This window comes from Tiliqua scincoides, chromosome 3, assembly GCF_035046505.1.
Source record: "Tiliqua scincoides isolate rTilSci1 chromosome 3, rTilSci1.hap2, whole genome shotgun sequence".
NCBI classification, from domain to species: Eukaryota; Metazoa; Chordata; class Lepidosauria; order Squamata; family Scincidae; genus Tiliqua; species Tiliqua scincoides.
The window spans coordinates 182,581,812-182,601,630 of record NC_089823.1 but is presented as its reverse complement, the minus strand read 5'-3'; the positions used below and the strand labels follow the sequence as shown (position 1 = coordinate 182,601,630).

Here is a 19,819-nt window from a genome sequence, read left to right as displayed (position 1 = left end):
ACTTAGAGCAAGGGGCACTGTGGACACCACACCCTATCTTCTGGTAATCTTCCGCGGTATCTTCCGCGATGTCACTACAGGGCCTGACTAATGAACATTCCCCCAAAGTAGAAGGAAGAAAGTATAGTAGAAGGAACTATATGTATAAAGGTCTCTTATATATCCAGTGTAGCCATGCTCCCCACCCACCTTCCCACCCCAGCAACAATTTCATAGTGGTGTTCACCGTGCCTTCTCAGAATTCTAAATGAATGGTCTTCATGCTCTATGAACCTCTGTCTCTGCAATGGACAGCCCAAAACTAACCTGTGCTGCTGCAGCCGAGCCAAATGGCCTACAACACATCCAGCACAGGTTAGGAACAGGATAGAGGTATCCTTGGGGGTAAGGGGATATTTTTCCCCTTACTCCATGTAACTCTCCAGACTGCCTAATGGGACTACTCGGATCTACACCAGCTAATGTGCTGGTGCAAGTCTAAGCAGCTCAGTGTAAAGCTGTCAGGTCTGGGAGGGAGGATAGGATGCAACAAATCCCCCTCTGCCTATCCTGCATCCCTCCTGGACCCAATCTTCCCCCATTCCACCCTCCCCCTGCACCATCACACCCTCTCTCCTTCTCCATTTCACTCCCACACCACCTTCCCCTGTGGTGCTTGGTAGAGTAGTCCCCTTTACTGGTGGGACGCAGCACAGGCAGTCTGGCACAGGCCTGTCTGCTGACACTGCTTGCTCTAGAGTAGTTGCAAATGTGCTTTATGGCATGTTTGCAATGTGCTAGGTTGGCGCAGCAGCCGATGTACCGGTGGAGCCAAGGATTAGGATTGCACTGTGAAATGATTAGTTGTAGTAGTACATTTTGAAACTGGACCTCATAGTTGTATCTATTCTTTTCTCACTACAGTTAAGTTGGAATGAATGACATAATATAAAGTTTGGTGCCTCAGAATTTCAGTGTATACTGCAAATTGCCTACTACATGTACAAGGAAATTTCAAACTCCTTTAAATCTGGCTTTTGATGTTGAAATTTATGCTAATCCTCCAAAGTATTTTCTAAGCCTTAAAACTCATTTAAAAACTTACTGTACTTGAGGTGATAGGCAAAGTGCTGACAGATGCATTATAAGAGAAATATTAGCCCCAGCAAGTAGTACAGTACAGTTGCATATATAAATAAACATGACAATATGAAAGCTTCCCCCAAAGGTATAATAATAATTGCAGAGTTTTTTCCCCTAAAAACCTACTACATTTCAGCTGAATTGTGCTACTATTTATGAAGCACACAAAGCGCCAATGACAAGATTGGCAGGGCTTGGCAGAAGTAGAGCATCATGTTTAATACATTATTATAAATTATGTTTTGCTGTTTGTTAAAAAGTTTCATTTTAAAAATATACTCAGTCTTGAATGAATTAAGGAAAAGTCTCCTCTTTCTTTCTGTACATTATAAGGGTCATTAAGACATTAATTCACAATGTAGAAAAGTACCTTGGCATTTGGCATTTTGGAATTGTATAGGGATATTGCTGTGTGTTGATGTGCTGTGGAACATATGCGCTGGTAAAATAGCACAGATTGTTGTGACATTGAACCTTAAAGATTAATAGATCTCAACCTTCTGAGCTAAAAAATCTAAACCTTAAAGACTCATGTTAGTAGTCTAATTCTCTTTGGGCTTGGTGCCAGTGGTGCAGCAATATCTGCACAACAACCACCATACCTTTAACTTTTCAGACAACTCTACACCAGTACAGTTCTTCCTGTAATGCCCCCAGCATCCATGGAAAGGGCAACACAGTTCGACACCCATGGAGCAGTGTCCTGATATCATTGTGGGTCCAAGGAGCCACTGGAGGGCTTTACTCAGGATAAGGGGATACTGTAGCCTGCTGTTCCAAGAAGCATAGGATTGGATTGCTTGTTTTATAATCTGGATTAATGAGGGTGATAGGAATGCTGGTCTGTAAAAAGTACAACCAATGTGTTATAAGAACATAAGAAGAGCCCCAGTGGATCAGGCCTAAGGGCCATCCAGTTTTGCTTCCTATATCTCACAGTGACCCACCAAATGCTTCAGGGAGCACACAAGACAACAAGGCACAACCTACATCCTGGTGCCTTCCCCTGCATCTGGCAATATGAGGTAGCCTACCTATAAAACCAGAAGCTTGCACATACCTACCATGACTTGTAACCCATGATGAACTTTTCCTGCAGAAATTTGTCCAATCCCCTCTTAAAGACATCTAGGCAAGATGCCATCACCACTTCCTGTGGTAAGGAGTTCCACAGACTAATTACATGTTGGGCAAAGAAATATTTTCTTTTGACTGTCCCAACTCTCCCAACACTCAATTTTAGTGGATGTCCCCTGGTTCTGGTGTTATGTGAAATGGAAAAGAGTGTCTCTCTATCCACTTGATCCATCCCCTGCATAATTTTGTATGTCTCAATCACATCCCCCCTCAGGCACCTCTTTTCTAGACTGAGGAGCCCTGAACGCTATAGCCTTTTCTCATAAGGCCCCAGTCCAGTAATCGTTTTGGTTGCCCTCTTCTGCACCTTTTCCATTTCCACTATATCCTTTTTGAGATGTGGCGACCAAAACTCCAGGTGTGGCCTTACCATGGATTTGTACAATGGTATTATAATATTAGCCATCTTATTCTCAATACCTTTTCTAATGATCCCAAGCATGGAATTAGCCTTCTTCACTGCCACTGCACATTGGGTCAACACTTTCATTGAGCTGTCCACCAGTACCCCAAGATCTCTGTCCTGATCTGTCTCAGACAGCTCAGAATCCATTAGCCCAGTGTTTCTCAAACTGTGGGTCAAAACCCACTAGGTGGGTCGCGAGCCAATTTCAGGTGGGTCCGCACTCGTTTCAATATTTTATTTTTAATATATTAGACTTGATACTACCATGGAATGTGACTGCATTTGGGGAAATGTTATAGACCTGTACTTTTAACAAGCTGCTCTGTATATTCTTTTAGCAATGATAGTAAAATGGGACTTACTCCTGGTTAAGATTGCAGCCTAGGATTGTTAAAAATATTCCTGCTTGATGATGTCACTTCTGGTCATGACATCACTTCCGGTGGGTCCTGAAAGATTCTCATTCTAAAGAAGTGGGTCCTGGTGCTAAATGTGTGAGAACCATTGCATTAGCCTATATGTAAAGTTTTGATTCTTTGCCCCAGTGTGCATCACTTTACATTTACTTACTGTGAAAAACATCTGCCATTTTGCTGCCCATTCTCCTAGTTCGGAGAGCTCCTTCTGGAGCTCTTCACAATCTCTTCTGGTCTTTACCATTTGGAAAAATTTGGTGTCATCCACAAATTTGTTCCATTAAAGCAGCTTCTCCTTGTTGATTGTTCTTGTAACTCAATTTCTTCCTGGTATTAATGTCACCAGTTTTCTTAAATTGCAGCTGTGATTGTGCTCTATTTCACTAGTAAACTGAGTCTCCATAAGAAAAATTTCTTGTAAAGAAGAAACTTTACTGAGTTTCTTGTAAGGAAATCACAGTAACTTCAATTCAACTTTTTTGGTTCTAATTGTTCTGAAGACCTCTACATTCCTGAGAATTTACAGACCACCATTTACATTGACCACCATTGACCACTACTGAGCCTTTTAGACAGAGAGAATAGAGAATGAAAGGAATATAAACAGGATGGATTAAAAAAAACCTGGTAAGTTCCACTCATGGAAGATGTTTATGCCGTGTTTTGGAGAATTTTGCCATATCCCCATCCCACCCCATTCACAATGATTCCCCAATCCCCCGAAGTATGGGGGAGCTTGGAAGCAACTAGGTAGGATGGGCTGGGGAAAACTAATTGTGCAAACTTCATCCTCAGTTGTTAAGAAACAAAAGCTTATATGTTGCATATTACATCTAAGGCAACACACAGTGATACCTTCGTCACTGTATGTTGAAGTCACATCAAGTTGAATATCCATCAAGAAGTCACGAACTCAACAGCATTTGATAAGAACTTTAGAGCATTGAATTAGGATATAAAACCAAAACCACTTGATTAAAAGAGCACTCAGCAACAAGTGTCTTATCCTCTTCCCCATCATGTCTTATTAAAATGTCACTTTTCTCCCCTTTATTTCTTTATTCCCTCCTTTTTCTTCTCTTCTTCAATTCTTATGTCGGGCTAGGGCTATGGGTCGGTAAAGAAGATTCTTTTTGGGGGGAGGAGCTGTTTATTGCAATGTTCTTATAGTGGAAATTATATATATTTCTGATGCTACTGTGTGTCTTTTGCCCAAACACTAAAAAAGTGAACTTTTCTATATCTGCTTTGAAAACAATGTGGGGAGGAAATTTGCAAGCAATTGAACAACTAATTAAGGAATTACTTAGTAATTACAATTGCTGTAAGTAATTGCCAAAGTGTAGGGGTCTATGCAAGACTCAAAAGAATTGCTTTCAGCAAAAGAGCATTGATCATTTTTTAAGTGAACATGGAAACATTTGTCAATCTATCATCCCATCCCCCACAACCAACTGTAGAATTGTAGTTTCAGAAAAAAATAAAATTCTCATGATCCTTGCAGGAAACATCATATCTGAGCATGCTGGTTAATGTTATTTCTACTTTAAGAAGCTGGACAGGGAATGGAATAGCCCTGTCTGGCTAGTAAGATGGACCCTATCTCTACCACCATTCTCTTTCAATGATACATTTAAAAAAATTATTTGCAAAGCGAGAAGATCAGTAAAGGATCATAGGCAACTCCTTTGGAGATATTTAAATAAATAGAAATGAAATAAAATCATCTAAAAAGGACTGCAATGTTTTTCTCGAATGGGGCAGTTTACTCGATTTTTGCACACATGCATACAGATGCAGACATACATGTGCACTTTTTCAAAATATTATGACATCTCTAGTGGTCTTGGGTCCATTCCTAATGTTGCCAGCTATCACTCTTAAAGCACAATGCTAATGTGCTCTTTGGCTGGCAAAAGTCCCTTACACCAGTTCAGGAGTGTTGCAAACATGCCAGGAAATATGACATTCCACAATTAGCAACACACCCACACTGCTATTTACTGTTAGTTGTAGATGCTCACTTGATAAGCTGAACTTGAACCCAAGAAGTAGGGTGAGAAATAAAGGCAATGATCAACCAAAGCAACCCAGCAGTGTTGCCACAGCATGCTGCTAGAGGGTGCTAATACACACAACTGAATCAAATCCTCATATTCAACCAGCAACCCTCAACACTAGTTGTTAAGGGTTAATACATATCCACTCTCCTTTCCACTTTAAGCTGAGATCTTTGACTTTCTCTCCTGCTTTGTTGCTAGGAAACTGGCAAACAGGAGGAGGAAGTACTGAGCATTAGCTATAAATCTGATAGCCAGCTTTAGTTCTGCTGTTTTATTATATCATCTATATTTGGAAGTTAATTTCGGCATCAGCTTCCTTGAGTTCAGTAGAGCTGGCTCTAGGACAATTTAACCTAGTGGGTCATCACTGAAATTTCCAGAGATTGTACTTAAAAAAAAAAAAAGTCAGAGACTTTGAAATTTCAAGACACTAGTGGCTAAAGGTTGAGATAATGCATATGAAAAAGATAAGCACATATCAGAGCTGATAGTTGACTCTGGAAATATTAATTCTTTTTATTGTACACATTTTAAATAGCCCATTGCCTCGCTGTTGTTGTATTTTTATGCCCACAAGTTCTCTGTTGTTACACCTCTAACCTTTCTGACATTCCAGAGAGTTGTACCCTTGGCCATTGCATGTGGTTCTCACAAAAAGACTAGAATGCCCTTTGGAGAGATAAAGTAGGGTAGAAATTTAGTAAATAAATACATTTTCCCCCATATGTACTTGTTACTTGGGTCTTAAAAGGATGGGGCAAATTGGGGGAAGGGATGGGGGCATGTCAAAGGCAAGGGGTTATTAAACAAACACAATAAAAAATAAAATTAAATACCAGCAAGAAAAGCCCACCAACATGCTGCAATATCAGCAGCAGCAAACATATCAAAACACTCAAACTAGGAGGAGATCAAACATGTCGGCATATATTTAGACCTCAAAGGCTAAACCAAGCAAACACTTCCAGCCACCATCAGGACAGTGGAAATTATGGAGCCAGCCTTACATTGAGGAGCAAAAGGAGAACTGCTGTTGAGAATGCCCTCTCACACGTCTGCCATGCACACCACTGGCAGTGGTGGGATACAGTGGCGTCGCTAGGGGGGTGCGGGTAGTGCAAGCCTGTTAAGTATGCAGACAGCACCGCTGTTCCAGAGACCCACAGTCAGGCAGATACTCCCGGGAAATTACAAGGCACAGACACGGCAGTGCTCCACAACCAGATGTCCTTTACTAGAAGTATGTACAATATGTACAGTGCTAAGGCAGCAAAGCAAAGACAGAACTTTCCACAGTCTCCAATTCCAACATCACTTCCCACAACATCTCCCACATAGCAGCTTGCACAAGCTCCAATATATACTGGCACAGGCCAATGGGAAGTGGGCTATGATCTGGTGACAGTATGACTCATAGTCTTGTGACTTGGTATTGCAGGGTATTGCATCACCCCTGCGGTGCCCTGTTGCATCAGCCAATCCCATGATGCAACAGGGCTACACTGCATGTATTCAGGCCAAGACATCAGGGCCTAGCCTTGCCCTATCCAGCCTGTAAATTCACATAGGCCTGGGGCACATATCACAACAGGGCCACACCGGTTGACGCACAAGGGGGGTGACGCACATGGGGGGAAGCGCTAAAATCACAGTGGTTAGGAGTAATCCCATCATGTTATATACCCTTGGATGTGGAATTTCCAGCGGAATGCACTGAAAAAAACCAGAGTGAAATATCTCCTTTCTATCAAAAGTTATTGGCAAAAAACAGGAAAAGAAAAAATGCATGGAGCCCAATGGAAAGTGAAACCGAGCTATATCGTGCATTTACCCATGAGTAGGCAAACTTGCCTTAGTCTGTTGGAAAGGGCAGGCTGAGAGGAATCCAAGAACACCAGAATGGTCCTGATCCAATGAATGCAGTCCCTAAAAAACACCTGAGAAGGAGGTCCTTCCCTCCAAGCCGGTGAATGTATTGAGCCCTATGGAAAGCGAAACTAAGCCACATGGGCACATTTACTCATGAGTAAGCAAATGTGCCTTGGCTCCCGGGCAGGTCAGGCAAAGGTAAACGTGAGGCAAACAGAATGGTCCTGATTTGATGCAACTGGAGCTCAACAAATGCTCTAGAAAGCAGCCCTCCCCCCATAAAAAGAATGAAACAGAGGCTTGACAGGGTAAGGTGAATTTTTTTCTGTTTTAGGCTACAATCCTATCCACACTTTCCTGGGAGTAAGCCCCACTGACTATAATGGGACTTACTTCTGAGTAGACAGGCATAGGATTGGGCTCTCAGACTTGTAAAGTGATATGCTTGAAATATAAGAACTTAAATTGAACTGGGTCCTGAGTAGGGGTGAAAATCTTACTGATTCTTTTGGGGGGGGGTGATTGCAGGCAGGCTACAGAGAAAATTCACTTGGTGGAACAGGGCTGGGCTTCCCCTTATTTATCTGTTTTACTTTAATTTAATTAATTATAATTTTTATTTTAATTTGCTTTATGATGGGTCCTGGACAGATTGTTATTTTGAAATGTGGGTCCCAGTGCTAAAAGTTTGAGAACTGCTCCAATAAGGTGTTAGTAAGTCAACAACCTAGGGAGAGGTGACACCAAAATCACTAAAATCACAGTTTGTAAAAATACTATTGTTATATATCAATCAATGTGTAATTTCATGCAGAATGCAGTGAAACAAACTACGTTGAAATATCTTTATTCTATCAAAAGGTACAGCCAAAAAACCAGTGGGGGTGGGGCGATGGTAGATCACCACACCCACCACCTGGAATATTGCCCCACCCACTACATGGGGGTGACACGCTGGTCTCCTGTACCAGGTGATGCAAACCCTAGTGATGCCACTGGTGGGATATTCCAGGTGGTGCTCTCCACTAAACTCAGGGGACAGGCAGTTTCACTCAGGGAGGAAGTCCTTCCAGAAATCGCAAACGAGTGGGGTTATACTTTTAATAAAAGGGGCAATGACTCACTGTAAAGAGTACTAGGAAAAGATGGAATTGTAGTGCTTTATTGTACAGCTTTGGAACGAACATTCATGGAAGAAAAATGCCATTGTCATATCTTCTGAAAAGTGATTTCTTTGACTTTCTGGCCTTGGACTAGTGTAGCACTATTTCAGAAGAACCTTGGCTGCCAGCAGCAACACCCTTTTCCAGTTGCTCATTTCTTACTTCAGGAATCAAGCGAGTGCCAAGAACTAATTCTGCTAATAACTGCTGCTCTCATTATCTTAGGTCTCAGCTGTGAGGAATACCTTGACATTTTCCTATTTCAAATGTTGCTTTCCAAGCTTTTCTGAACTGGAAATGCTAGCCCCTTCTGCCATGATGCCTTGCTGGACAGAAAATAAATCATCTAGTCATGCTTAAGCATTTCAAAAGATACAATTACAAGCAAGCTCTGCAATTTTTGCAGAATAAATAGCTAGGTTCAGTTCTGTTTTAATTCTATCCCTTTCTCATCTGACTTCCTTATCTCATTCAGGGGGCTGATTAAATTACTCCCTTGCTTATCCACCCCCCCCCCCAGCTTACCTTTCCACGGAGGAGACTTCCATTGTCTCCACCACTGGCCCTCCATCCCTGCTGCTTCTGTGTTCTGCTGCCCCAGCAAGCACTGCTTCAAGATTTCCTAGAAGATGCCACAGGGCAGAGAAAACAGGGGGGGGGAGCAGTGGTGACAATGGAAGCTTCCCTGGTGGAACGATAAGCATGGGAACACAGGGACATGGGAGGCATGCAGGGGTCTCCAGTTGGGAGATTGGGAGACCACTGCTATAACTCACACCACTTCCTTTCTAATCTCAGATGTTCTCTCTTCCCCCCCTTCCTTTTTGATTAGTCAGGGAAGAGATAAAACATCACAGTTTCAGTTTGCCTTCTGTACTCTATCCAGGAGAGAGTGGATCACCATGCAGCCTCTGAAAATTGCCTGAAATATGCCACCTAACATAGCCTGTTTCATGATAGGATACACACACACACACATGTTGCTAACATTTAAAATACACACTCTTGGCCTTTAAGAGATGTTTGATTTGGCAGCAATTAACAGGAGATCATTTTTAGCTGGGGGGGGGCATAAAAAGCTTAATCTCTCTGCTTCAACCCCCCTCCTCCCCCAGGAAAGAAGTAAGCCAGGTTAGGTTCTCTCTGTCCCATTGGCAAGCCATATTCAACATTCCAAATAATGTTTCTATTCAGTTTCTCCTTGTCCCGAATAAGGGTTGCAAACTGGTTGGTGAAAAAAGCCAGATGTTCAGTTATGAAAACGTTCTTAGCCCTAGACATGTTCTATGGACTTCATGCAAATCCTTACTCCAAAAGACTTGCCGTTAAAAGCTGTGCTGCACATGGATATCTGCACACAACAGAATTCCTTTCTTTCTGGCAGGGTTCCTGTGTGTTTAAGGGTTTCATGACAGGAACTGATGGAAAATTTGTCTGGTTGAATTTCTGTTTCTCAAACCACTGCTAAAGACTTCTTGTATCACTGGGCAGATCTTGAAACATCTTGCTAAACTTGTCTAGTGAACAAATTAAGACAATGTATACAACATGAATGAAAAATGAGGTTCCATGGCTGAAAATGAAAACTCAAACAGTATTGCACAGAAACATTAAATGCCTAAGCACCCTACTCTATTTAGGCAACATAAATATTCACTTATTTGTTCATTCAGTCATAACAAACCCTGCAGGAACGTAACCTCATTATGTGTAGTGATTGATAGGTCTTTCTGTCATTCCCCACCTGAGAATATCAATGGAAGAGACAGTTTTAAGGTGTAACTATCAGTCTCTTGTGACATGTTTTGACTTCTGGTGAAAAACTTATTACACTGCCTCAACACTTAAGGGATCCAACTCATCATTGTGACTTCTCAGCAAAATCACTTGTCCTTAATGCTATGCAAATGCTACTTTAAAAATTACTTTTCCTCTAGTGTTCAAACAAATCACTAAAGAAAGCAGGAGTGACACATAAAACTATCTTTTAACAATAGCCTGGATCCGAAGAGAACAAAGTTAGGAAGCAAGACACTAGTGCTTAGAATTTTTCCTTTATTGAATCCTTTGGTAATTTTACTATAGTGAATCTGAATCCCTTTGGTTGGCAACCTTCAGTCTCGAAAGACTATGGTATAAGGCCAACAGCACCTGGTATTCCCTGGCGGTCTCCCATCCAAGTATTAACCAGGCCTGACCCTGCTTAGCTTCTGAGATCAGATAAGATCAGGCATGTGCAGGGTAACAGTTGCTATTGTATCTTTTTTTTCAAAAAATTTAATATAGGATTTTCTAGTATATAGGGAACACTAGCTAAGTACAGGGGTGAACCCCTGTGCAACGTTCCTGCTTATGCCAGGATTGCATATCTGATGACATGTGTGGTCATGTGGTTGTTGGGGGGTGCACACCCTCACCCTCCATATGTGGGGGGAGCAACCCGGAGGGTTGTCTGAGCCTCCCAGCGCACATCTGAGTGCTGCCTCTGCACGGCTCAGAGAGAGGGAAATTGTCTCTCGTGCAACTTCAGGTTTCCTCTGTGAAACTGGAAGTTGCAAGAGAGATGCGATTTTTCTCAGTCCGAGCCTTGCAGAGACAGCGAGAGGCAGAGACTGCCTCTGGGAGGCTCAGACTACCCTCTGGAGGGAAAGAGACCCCTTCTCTGCGGAGGGTCTGCATTGCGTCAAGTGCTGCTTGACGACAGGGATTACAGTCCCGATCCCTGTCGTTAAGTGGCACACAACTTATACAACTAAAATAAAACGAAAACATTGATCAAACACAATCAGTTTAGTTAGGATAAAAAGTATAGAATTTTTAAAAATTTGCTCATCGAAGCCTTCTAAACTAAGCAATGATAGATAGTTGCATTTTTCCTATGAATTGTAATCATTACTCTTTCAACTGATAAAATAAAGCAAAGTCTTACTGCAGAGGGTCTGGATGCAACACCCAGTTCTCGCTGATGTCTAGGAGGCAATATGAAAATTAAAAAGAGAGAGAGAGATTTCTGCTGTGCATGTCATTTGATCTCACACCTCAGTAAGCCAAAAGAGAATTCAGCTGGGTTGTCAAATGAGCAACAACTTATCTGAATAACCATTTGTAGAGGTCCAGATTGTCCTGTTGCACCTTCTTCCTCCTTACAGCATTATGCTTTCTACTAATATAAAGCCTAACAAAGCCAGCATTAGGCATGCCCAAATTTGTCATCTACAGGGCAACCTAGAGCTAGGACTCCATCTGTTGTTTGTGCTACCTGAGTGCAGGATTCAGGGCAGCTCTCATATGACAATGTTCATTGTATATAAGCTAGGCTGTGAAAGCACAATATATTATATGAAAGCACTTAAATTTTATGAAACCCTGAACAGATGCATTTGAAGGATAATCCTCCTTAAATAATAATTTAATAAATAATAATTTTTTAAAAAATCAGCCTGTTGACTTAGGTTCTATCAACTTTTTTTTTTTAAATGGGCAATTTTCTGGTTCTGAAGTTAACTTCCCCTTAGGTTGCTCTAGGCTCACAAATCTGCAGGCAGAAAAAAAATCTGTGCATTTGCCCCCTCCATATCTTTTCCTTTGCACTAGGGGGAAAACAGTCACACGAGGAAGTGAACTGTTCCTGTAGGGGTAGTTCTGGACCAGTGTGATGGGCATAAGTCCCATGGTGGGCGCACTAAGCCTGCGAGAGATTTAAGATCCTAGTCCAAGTCCAATACTGTATCCAATCTTCTTGAACCAATATTGTACCCATCCTTCTTGATCTGAAGGAGCACTGCCAGTTGACCCTTACTTGCTGTGTAATGTTCAGGTGATGGTTGTAGCTAAGATCTCCTTTTCTCAACTTTGTCTGATGAGTCAAATGCAGCCTCTGTTTTTTGCTAACCTTGAGATTTCCCCAGTGTACTCCAAGTGGATCTTCCCTTTAAAATGGTTCTGAAATCAAATTTTATGTAGTAATGAGTTGGGACATTCATATACGGCTTTTCAATAAAACAAGTTCCCAAATCAATTTGCATATCAAAAAGATTGAGAAGTTGGTTCCTTGCCCCAAAGGGCTCCCAAACAGATACAAACAGGGAAGACAAAACAATACAGATACAAACAGGGAAGACAAAAGGGAAGTTAAAGCTAGCGCAGAATTTTGCAGCCCATGTTCCTATAGGAACTAGATGCAGAGTATAGATAATGTCTGACTTGGATCATTTGCACTGGTTATCAATTTCCTTCTGAGCCTGATTCCAGCTGTTGGCACTTATCTTTATAGTTCATGTAGCTCAGTTCTACCTAAGGGCCCAATCCTGAACTCCATCAGCACTGGTGCTGAGTCCTAGTGCTGGGCTGAGTGTCATAAATGTGCCATAAAGCAGTCAGCTACTGGGCTCAGCACCAGCAGGAGGAGGATGCACCACCACCGGGGTAAGTAAGACCGCCGGGTGGCATTGCAGCCTCTGGGGACAAAGAGAGGGCAGAATGAGGCCAGGGTGCGACCTGGTGAGGAAGTGGGACAGAAGGGGGGTGGGATTGTTGAAGTCCTGCTCCAACAGATCCTGAACTCTGTGTCCGGCTGAAAAGCAGGGCTTGGGACTTTCCCTGAGGGAAGGGGACTAAAGTTCTCTTCCCCCAGTAGACTCCTGGCAGCTTCCAGGCACCAGTAGAAACTTTGGCACCACTGTTCCAGCTGGTGCAGGGAAGCTTAGGATTGGGCTGCCCCTTCCCATGTGCCAATGCAACTGTGCCAACTGGGCTTGCACTGCATCCTGTAGGAGAATTTTGAGCCGTGAAAATCTCCTGTTAGAATACAGAGCTGGGCTTTAGTCTGTGGAACTCTGTGCCAAGACAAGCTTACCTGAACATTTCTTTGTGAGTGTTTTATCCATGGGTAAGACTTTTCCACTTTTTCATTTCAAAGAGCTTTTTCTGGAAGTCAGACTTTTGTTTTTAAACTCTTGGTCTTAGACTTTTGTTTAATAGCTCAGATTGAGAGATTCTTCAGTTTTTTGTACTGCTGTTGTAATGTCTTACTATGAACATTGCAGATGACTTTTTAAGTGTTCTTTGATGTTTCCATGTTAATTATTTATATCCTCCCACTTTAATGACACTTTTAAAAATGGCACGTATATGTTACTGATAGGGACCAATTAGGCTTTTATGGCTTATTATCAATTTTTGTACTTTAAAGTGAAGTTAGATTGTGTTTTAATGCTGCATGTCCCAGGTGCCTCTGGGCAGCATGATAACTCATCAGTCATAAAAAATAAATAAGTAAAATGGTTAATTCTTTCTTTGGGGGGGAATGTAAGTACAATATGTGTACAATCTCTCATGTTCAAAATTTCTCAGGCTGGCATGAGCAGAATACTTTGGTCAGAAAAAAATGTGGTAATACCTTCAATTATGCACAACATTCTCTTGTAAATATAATGTGTTTACATGGTCAGTGCAATGAGGGAGCCACAATCCAAAGTAGGTCCTTTATTAGGACCAATCCCCCACAAATAAAGTATTATACAGCAAGATTTTTAAAGCATGGGAGAGCACATCATTGGGGGAGCAGACAGAAGACTTTTGTCCCAGGGAGACACCAAAAACCAAAGTCATCACTGGTAGTGGATGCCTTAGTAGCGTAGTTTGTAAAATCTAAAGATGGAGTCTAGATGGTTTTCATGCAGACCTCTATCAGCCTCTGAAGAGTGTGAGATAGTTTTAATACACACAGAGTTTGCTTGGATAAAGGAAACAAAAAGTGGCTGTGCACCCATATTTTGGAAATACAGATTCTGGAAGTTTAGTCAGTCCATTCTCCAGTGTTAATTGTGCAGCTCACAGGTTCCTTCCAAGTTAAAGATTGAGGGGGGGGGGGGAAAGGCAAAGGAGTAGAGTAGTCTTTATATTCACAGAGCAGGAGATATATGTAAAATGTTGCACTAGGCTTAAGTGAGAGATGCAGATCTTAGAATTCTTTGTGATTCAAAGTATTTCTACCATGCATTTAACTTATTTTAGAAGAGAAGACAAAACGAGAAACATTGCAATATGCTGGCACTTTTCAGTCTTTTGCTCAAGAATGGCTTCTGGGTATGGCAATTTTGTATTCAGAGAATGTTGCTCACCAACTGTCTGTCCCCTCTCTGCTGTTTTCCTGTGTTCTCTGCCTGCAGGATCATTCTGCCCTGACAAGATATGTCTGATAATCAGAGCAGATAGTGGCACTTTACAGTATATACTCAGAGTGCGATACCATAGTCTCTCGAGTCTGAAGGTTCCCAACAACAGTATATACAGATAGCAGAGCCCCAGGTATGGATGCTTTCAAATGCCAGAACAGGAAAACAGCTGTTCTCAGCTGAACCAGAGGCCCAGTTGGCCTGAAGTGCAGTAGGGATTTTTTCACTAGTCTGATGATATGCCTTTTTCAAGGAAATACCATTCCACTGAAATCATTCTGAGCTGTTCTGGATGAAACTATAGTGAGAAATCTTCAAATATTCCTTGTACCTTAGGGAGCATGTCAGCTTTTTGAATTTTTAGGACATACAGAGTAACTGTGTAGACTTCTCTTTCTAAAATTAGTAATTCACTGATAGTCCTCGATAAGGCTTTGGGTCTACCTTGCTATTTTTTTGGTTTATATGCTCCAGTAGTTTTACATAAGAAATTATAAGTACATGTACTAAAAACTGCTCCTGACAAGTTGGCTTGTTGATTCCTATAGCATGTGAAAAATTGGGCCTATGTTTGATAGAAGACATGCTGCGGCAGTATTGATGGGCTTTTTTCAGAAACAAAATGCTAACTGAAAAAGATGAGACACAGAAATTCTAGCTGTGAACATCTATGAGTCCAATTTTTTCTGTCCCTGATTCTCTAACCGGAGAAGCTCTTTCCGTTTTTGTTCACACTCTTTTCACCTTTGAGACAATTTGGTTTTAATCAACAAGAAACCATTTGCTGCGTTGGATTGTTTTAATACCTGGTAGCTTGGGGAAGGAGATGGTTGCTTTCAACTTGGATCCAAATGAGAATGCGTAGATGTATGGCCCAATGCAATCTGCCTGCACCAAGTCATACAAATGGAGATCCTGCCAAATCTAAGCAGGTGGCTCCAAGCCATCAAGCAGCACTGTATGCTAGCCTTGTAAATGTGGGGGGTTCTGCAGCCAAGAAAGCACTGAGCTATTCCCAGCAGGCAGGCTAGTATATAGAAAACAAAGATAGCCAGATTGCAAGCTGATACAAACAATAGTCATGTTTTATCTTTAAAAAAAAAGCTGCTTTAATTACAATACAATACAATAGTACCTTTATTGGCATATAATATAAACAAGTGACCAACTACAACAGTCACTAATAAAATACTTAAGCATAAAAGGAAAATAGGAATAATAGCTGCTTTAATTAATTTAGGTTCTGGCAAGACTATGATGCATATGGTCACCTTTAGGCTTTTTCTTTAGGCTTTTCTTAGGCACCTTTCGGCTTCTTTTTATAGCTCACAGATGCCCCACCAGAGCTGCATGCTCTGGGTCAACAGTAGGGATGGTTTTGCGAGGATAGGGGGCAGTGCAGGGTTAGGAGTGAGCAGGCCAGACAATGGGGGCGGGAGGGGGAGAATTTCAGCAGTAGCCACATATGTCAAAATCCAATCTCCCTTTCCCTGCCCCAAGTGTCCTCAGGCTTACACCAGCTAAACAGCTGGCATAGGTATGAGGAGACCCTCAGGTAAGGGTAAGGTAAGGTAAGGAGTCTTACCCAAGGACTCCTCAAATGCCTTTGTAGCCCTAAGAAGAAAGAAGCACTGCAGAGCTTCACATGTTACATGAGTTTTTGGTTGGATTGAACGTCTCTTTGATTTTTTTTCTTTCATTTTTGGAGTTGCTGCTTGATGAATATAAGGCCATGTTGGAGGGATGGTACACCATGTTTGGGTATGCCCTGAATAGCTGAACTTGGCATTTCCCTGCTATCCTTGTGAGTGCCCTTTCCCCAAGAAAGACATGAGATTTTGTCTTCATCTGCAGTGGTGCAGCTAGAGGGGGGCAAAGCACTGAGTCCTGCAGGGAGCCTCCCCGCGGCATGCAAGCGGCCCCTCCCCCTCCCTTCAGAGAAGGAGCCATTCCGTAGGGCTCAGTTTTGCTCCCCCCGCCTGGAATGGCTCTGGAGGGAGGGGCCGCTTGCATGCCACAGGGAGGCTCCCAGCAAAACTCAGTGCTTTGCCCCCCCTCTAGCTATGCCACTGCTCATCTGGCAAATGTTTTGTTTATGGTCTGAGAGTTGGGTAAAGATGAAGAAACTTGTTGCACTCAATGGAACTCTGGGAAGTTCTTGAGGGAATTGTCTTCTGGGTCTTTGAAATATATGCAGTACTACCTTTCACAACACGGGAAATACATTACAGGAAATTTGAGTGCTGTGTGAAACAGGAGACATCATTAAAGATAAGGCAAGAAACTGGTGCTGATTGGCCCTACACTTCCCAGAATGCATGGCTCCCATTTGCCACAATAGTTGTCAATCATGCTTGGTCAAAGAGCACTGTAACATATCAGACTAAAGGCAGCAGTGTTGTGGGAGGTAGTACTATATAGATACTTATACAACCATTTAAAATACATGTGTATCTGTAATCATGTGTTAAATATGCATGGTTTTGTTTGTGATTCGCCCCTGAACCTCTTTCTGTGCTGATCTCTAGACTGTTGACTTCAAGGGAAACAAGAAGATAATATTCCTTCACATTTTCAATGTGGGCAGTCTGACATGGTTTTGATAACACTTTCATTTCAGCCTGAATTTGGAGAATCTTCAAGGTTATAACTCAGATTCAATCCCAATGCACTACCAATGGTAGCACCTACAAAACTTTTGTAACCTACACATCTGTGAGAATAAACAAATATGAACACTGTAGCACTGAAACTTTTACATGCTGAAAGTTGTGGGAAGCCACTTTTGTACACTGCTCTTGCGTCGTTCTTTCCCCCCCCCCCGATATGCCAAGACTCATTAGATTCCTCCAGAGAAAGTGAAAGATGGAGGTGATAAACATCCACTCTGAAAAATAGCTGCTGATTTTGTTAAAAGTTGCTGTTTCAGCCAGATTTTGGATGGTTTTTTTGGCAAGTTCACAAATATTATATAACCTGCCTTCTGCTTTTCACCTGGCTCTCTTAAAGGCACTTCTGTTTTGAATACTCTTTGTAATTCAGCAGACACGGTCTTTGTCACTTTTTGTTAGACTATTAGAACAAGCTACAAATGAAAAAAAATACTTTCCTTAGCAACTTTCAAGCCAGTTGATGCAAGTGGCACTATAGGGAACCATAGAAGTAATGTGATCACTTTGTCTTTTTCTTCTGCAAAATATCATAATACACAATGATGCCACAATAAGCTACCGCATTGCAATATGCCGGGTGCAAACTACCCACAGTATGCTCTCAGTAAAATTCTATGGGGAAGTTTTCATTCTTCAAAGACATGCTCCAATGATTTGTGGAATGTTTGTACAGTGGAAAAATGAACATTGCCTACAAAGAAAATTACCTAACGACTGTCCCAAACTGTTGATGCTTTGTTGTGTTTGCACAAAAGAAGCATTTAGAGACCAAGAAGCATGCCTAACAGATGTCACATAAAGTCACTACAAAGGTGATCAATGTTTTAACAATGGACAAAACTCTTGTTGGATTGATTTGGAAACAATTTGGTACTTTCAAACTTCTTCAGCTGGCATTCAGAAAATGTACATCCATTTGTCAAGAACTCTTTCCTGGTTCATAATGTTGGTACATGCTCACTTATGTGCCTGATTATATTGCCCCCTAAGGACCAGCACCAGCCATTTGGGAGAGTCACTTGGAAATGTGAGCCATCCCTTCCCACAACAAACAGTCAAGGGAATAGCTACAAATAGCACAACAAACTAAAAACAATCTTTTTAGTTTTGTTCACTTTTTTTATTGTAAAAAGGAGCCTGTATTTTTCAGCACAATCAACATTTCATCTATTTTCCATCCAAGTCTGGAAGCTAATCTCAGTGCTAGCACAGCTGTGTAAAAGCCCATAAAGACAGCCAGAGCAACTGGCTACATGCTTTCTCCCTTGGTCCTCTCTATACTTGGAATGTCCTCTCAGAACACCTGCCTGATGCTCCCCCCCAAACGGCTCAACACCTACCTTCAGCACATCTTCTTATGCCCAAACTGAGCATAAAACTGATAGCCCAATTGGTTCCTATAGTTCTGCTACGCCATCAGAACGCACGTTTCAGCTGTGCAGCATGCTTTACAGAGGTCACAAAACATGACCCACCATTCAGTGCAGCTGGGCCACCGCTGCAATTGAGGACCAGCTGTGGCAGCACACTGGTGACTTCCAGAAGATCCCCTGATGCTGTTAAGTCGGTGCGGGGGGGGGGGGGGGGTGAAGTGGGTGTAATGGGGCGGTGAGGGGGAGGAATGTGATGGAGAACAAAGTGGGGGGTGTTGAGACTGGGAAGGGGGCAGTGGCAGCAACTCTGCCAATAACCAAAACCCCTTCCTGGCCTTGATCCACCGTCCTGGGTCCACTAGGACTAGAATCAGCAAAATTTCTGGCTCAGCACTGAGTAGACCCACCATGGCAGTAGAGTCTTATCCCCAGGCAAATAGATCCCTTATCTGCAGGAGAAACCAGATACTCCTACCCCCACCCCACAGGATGCAGTGCACACTCTGGTGGAGCAGGTGCATCAGTGGGGGGAGGGTAGACAGAATTGGTCTATAAGTATAGGGAACTAAGTATATGCAAAATATCCTTCCTCTGTTTACCCTTACCTCCCCATCTTTCTATCTATGTTGAATTTTCAGCTGTTCTTGGCACAACCCTGTCTTCTTTTTGTTATACTTTAAAAATTGCACTCACATGAATGGTGCTAAACAAATAATCATGAATAATAGAATGGCCTTCATTGGGTTCTGGCCATGCCTCTTATATTCCTTCAATTCAGGACCACTTCTCACAATGTCATTCCACCAAAGCAGTATGACTTGGTGTGCCCAGAGCCCATGGTGTTTCTCAGGAGGTATCCCACTGCAGTGTACAGGACTTGGCTATTCTTGAAGATTTCTCCTCTTATACACATTATAATCCCAAAAAGCACCCAGTTATACTAAACAGCACATTGTCAGTGCTGTGTCAGTTGACTCTTGATCTAACCCTAACCAGCAAGATAGAAGGGTTGTCTAAAGTAGGGGTGTAAAACATAAGAACCGCAGGCCAGTTATGACCCCCAGAAGCAATTTATTCAGCCCTTGTTATAAATGGATTCCCCCAGCATAGTAATTGAGCTCTCTCATATCATGAAAATATGAACAAGATTTGCACATTTACTCTTCTGTCATTTGTAACTAATGAGTTTCTACGTGAGAACAAAGTGCTTATTTCTGGCCATCATCTGCTTTATGATGTCACTTTCTGCTTGATGATGTCACTTCAGCCCTCTGTATGAAACCAGTTTGACATCTCTGGTCTAAAGTCTCACCTAAGATATGGTTAACTTGCATTAATCGTTTAGGCCAGGGGTGTCAAACTCAATTCATACAGAGGGCCGAAGTTAGCATTCATGGTGCCTGCTGAAGGTCAGAAATGATA

At 42.1% G+C, this 19,819-nt stretch overlaps 1 pseudogene; it reads right to left on the bottom strand.

The window, feature by feature from the left end:
• Positions 1–10,315: 10,315 nt before the first annotated feature.
• Positions 10,316–10,435, bottom strand: LOC136647220 (5S ribosomal RNA; annotated as a pseudogene).
• Positions 10,436–19,819: the final 9,384 nt, after the last annotated feature.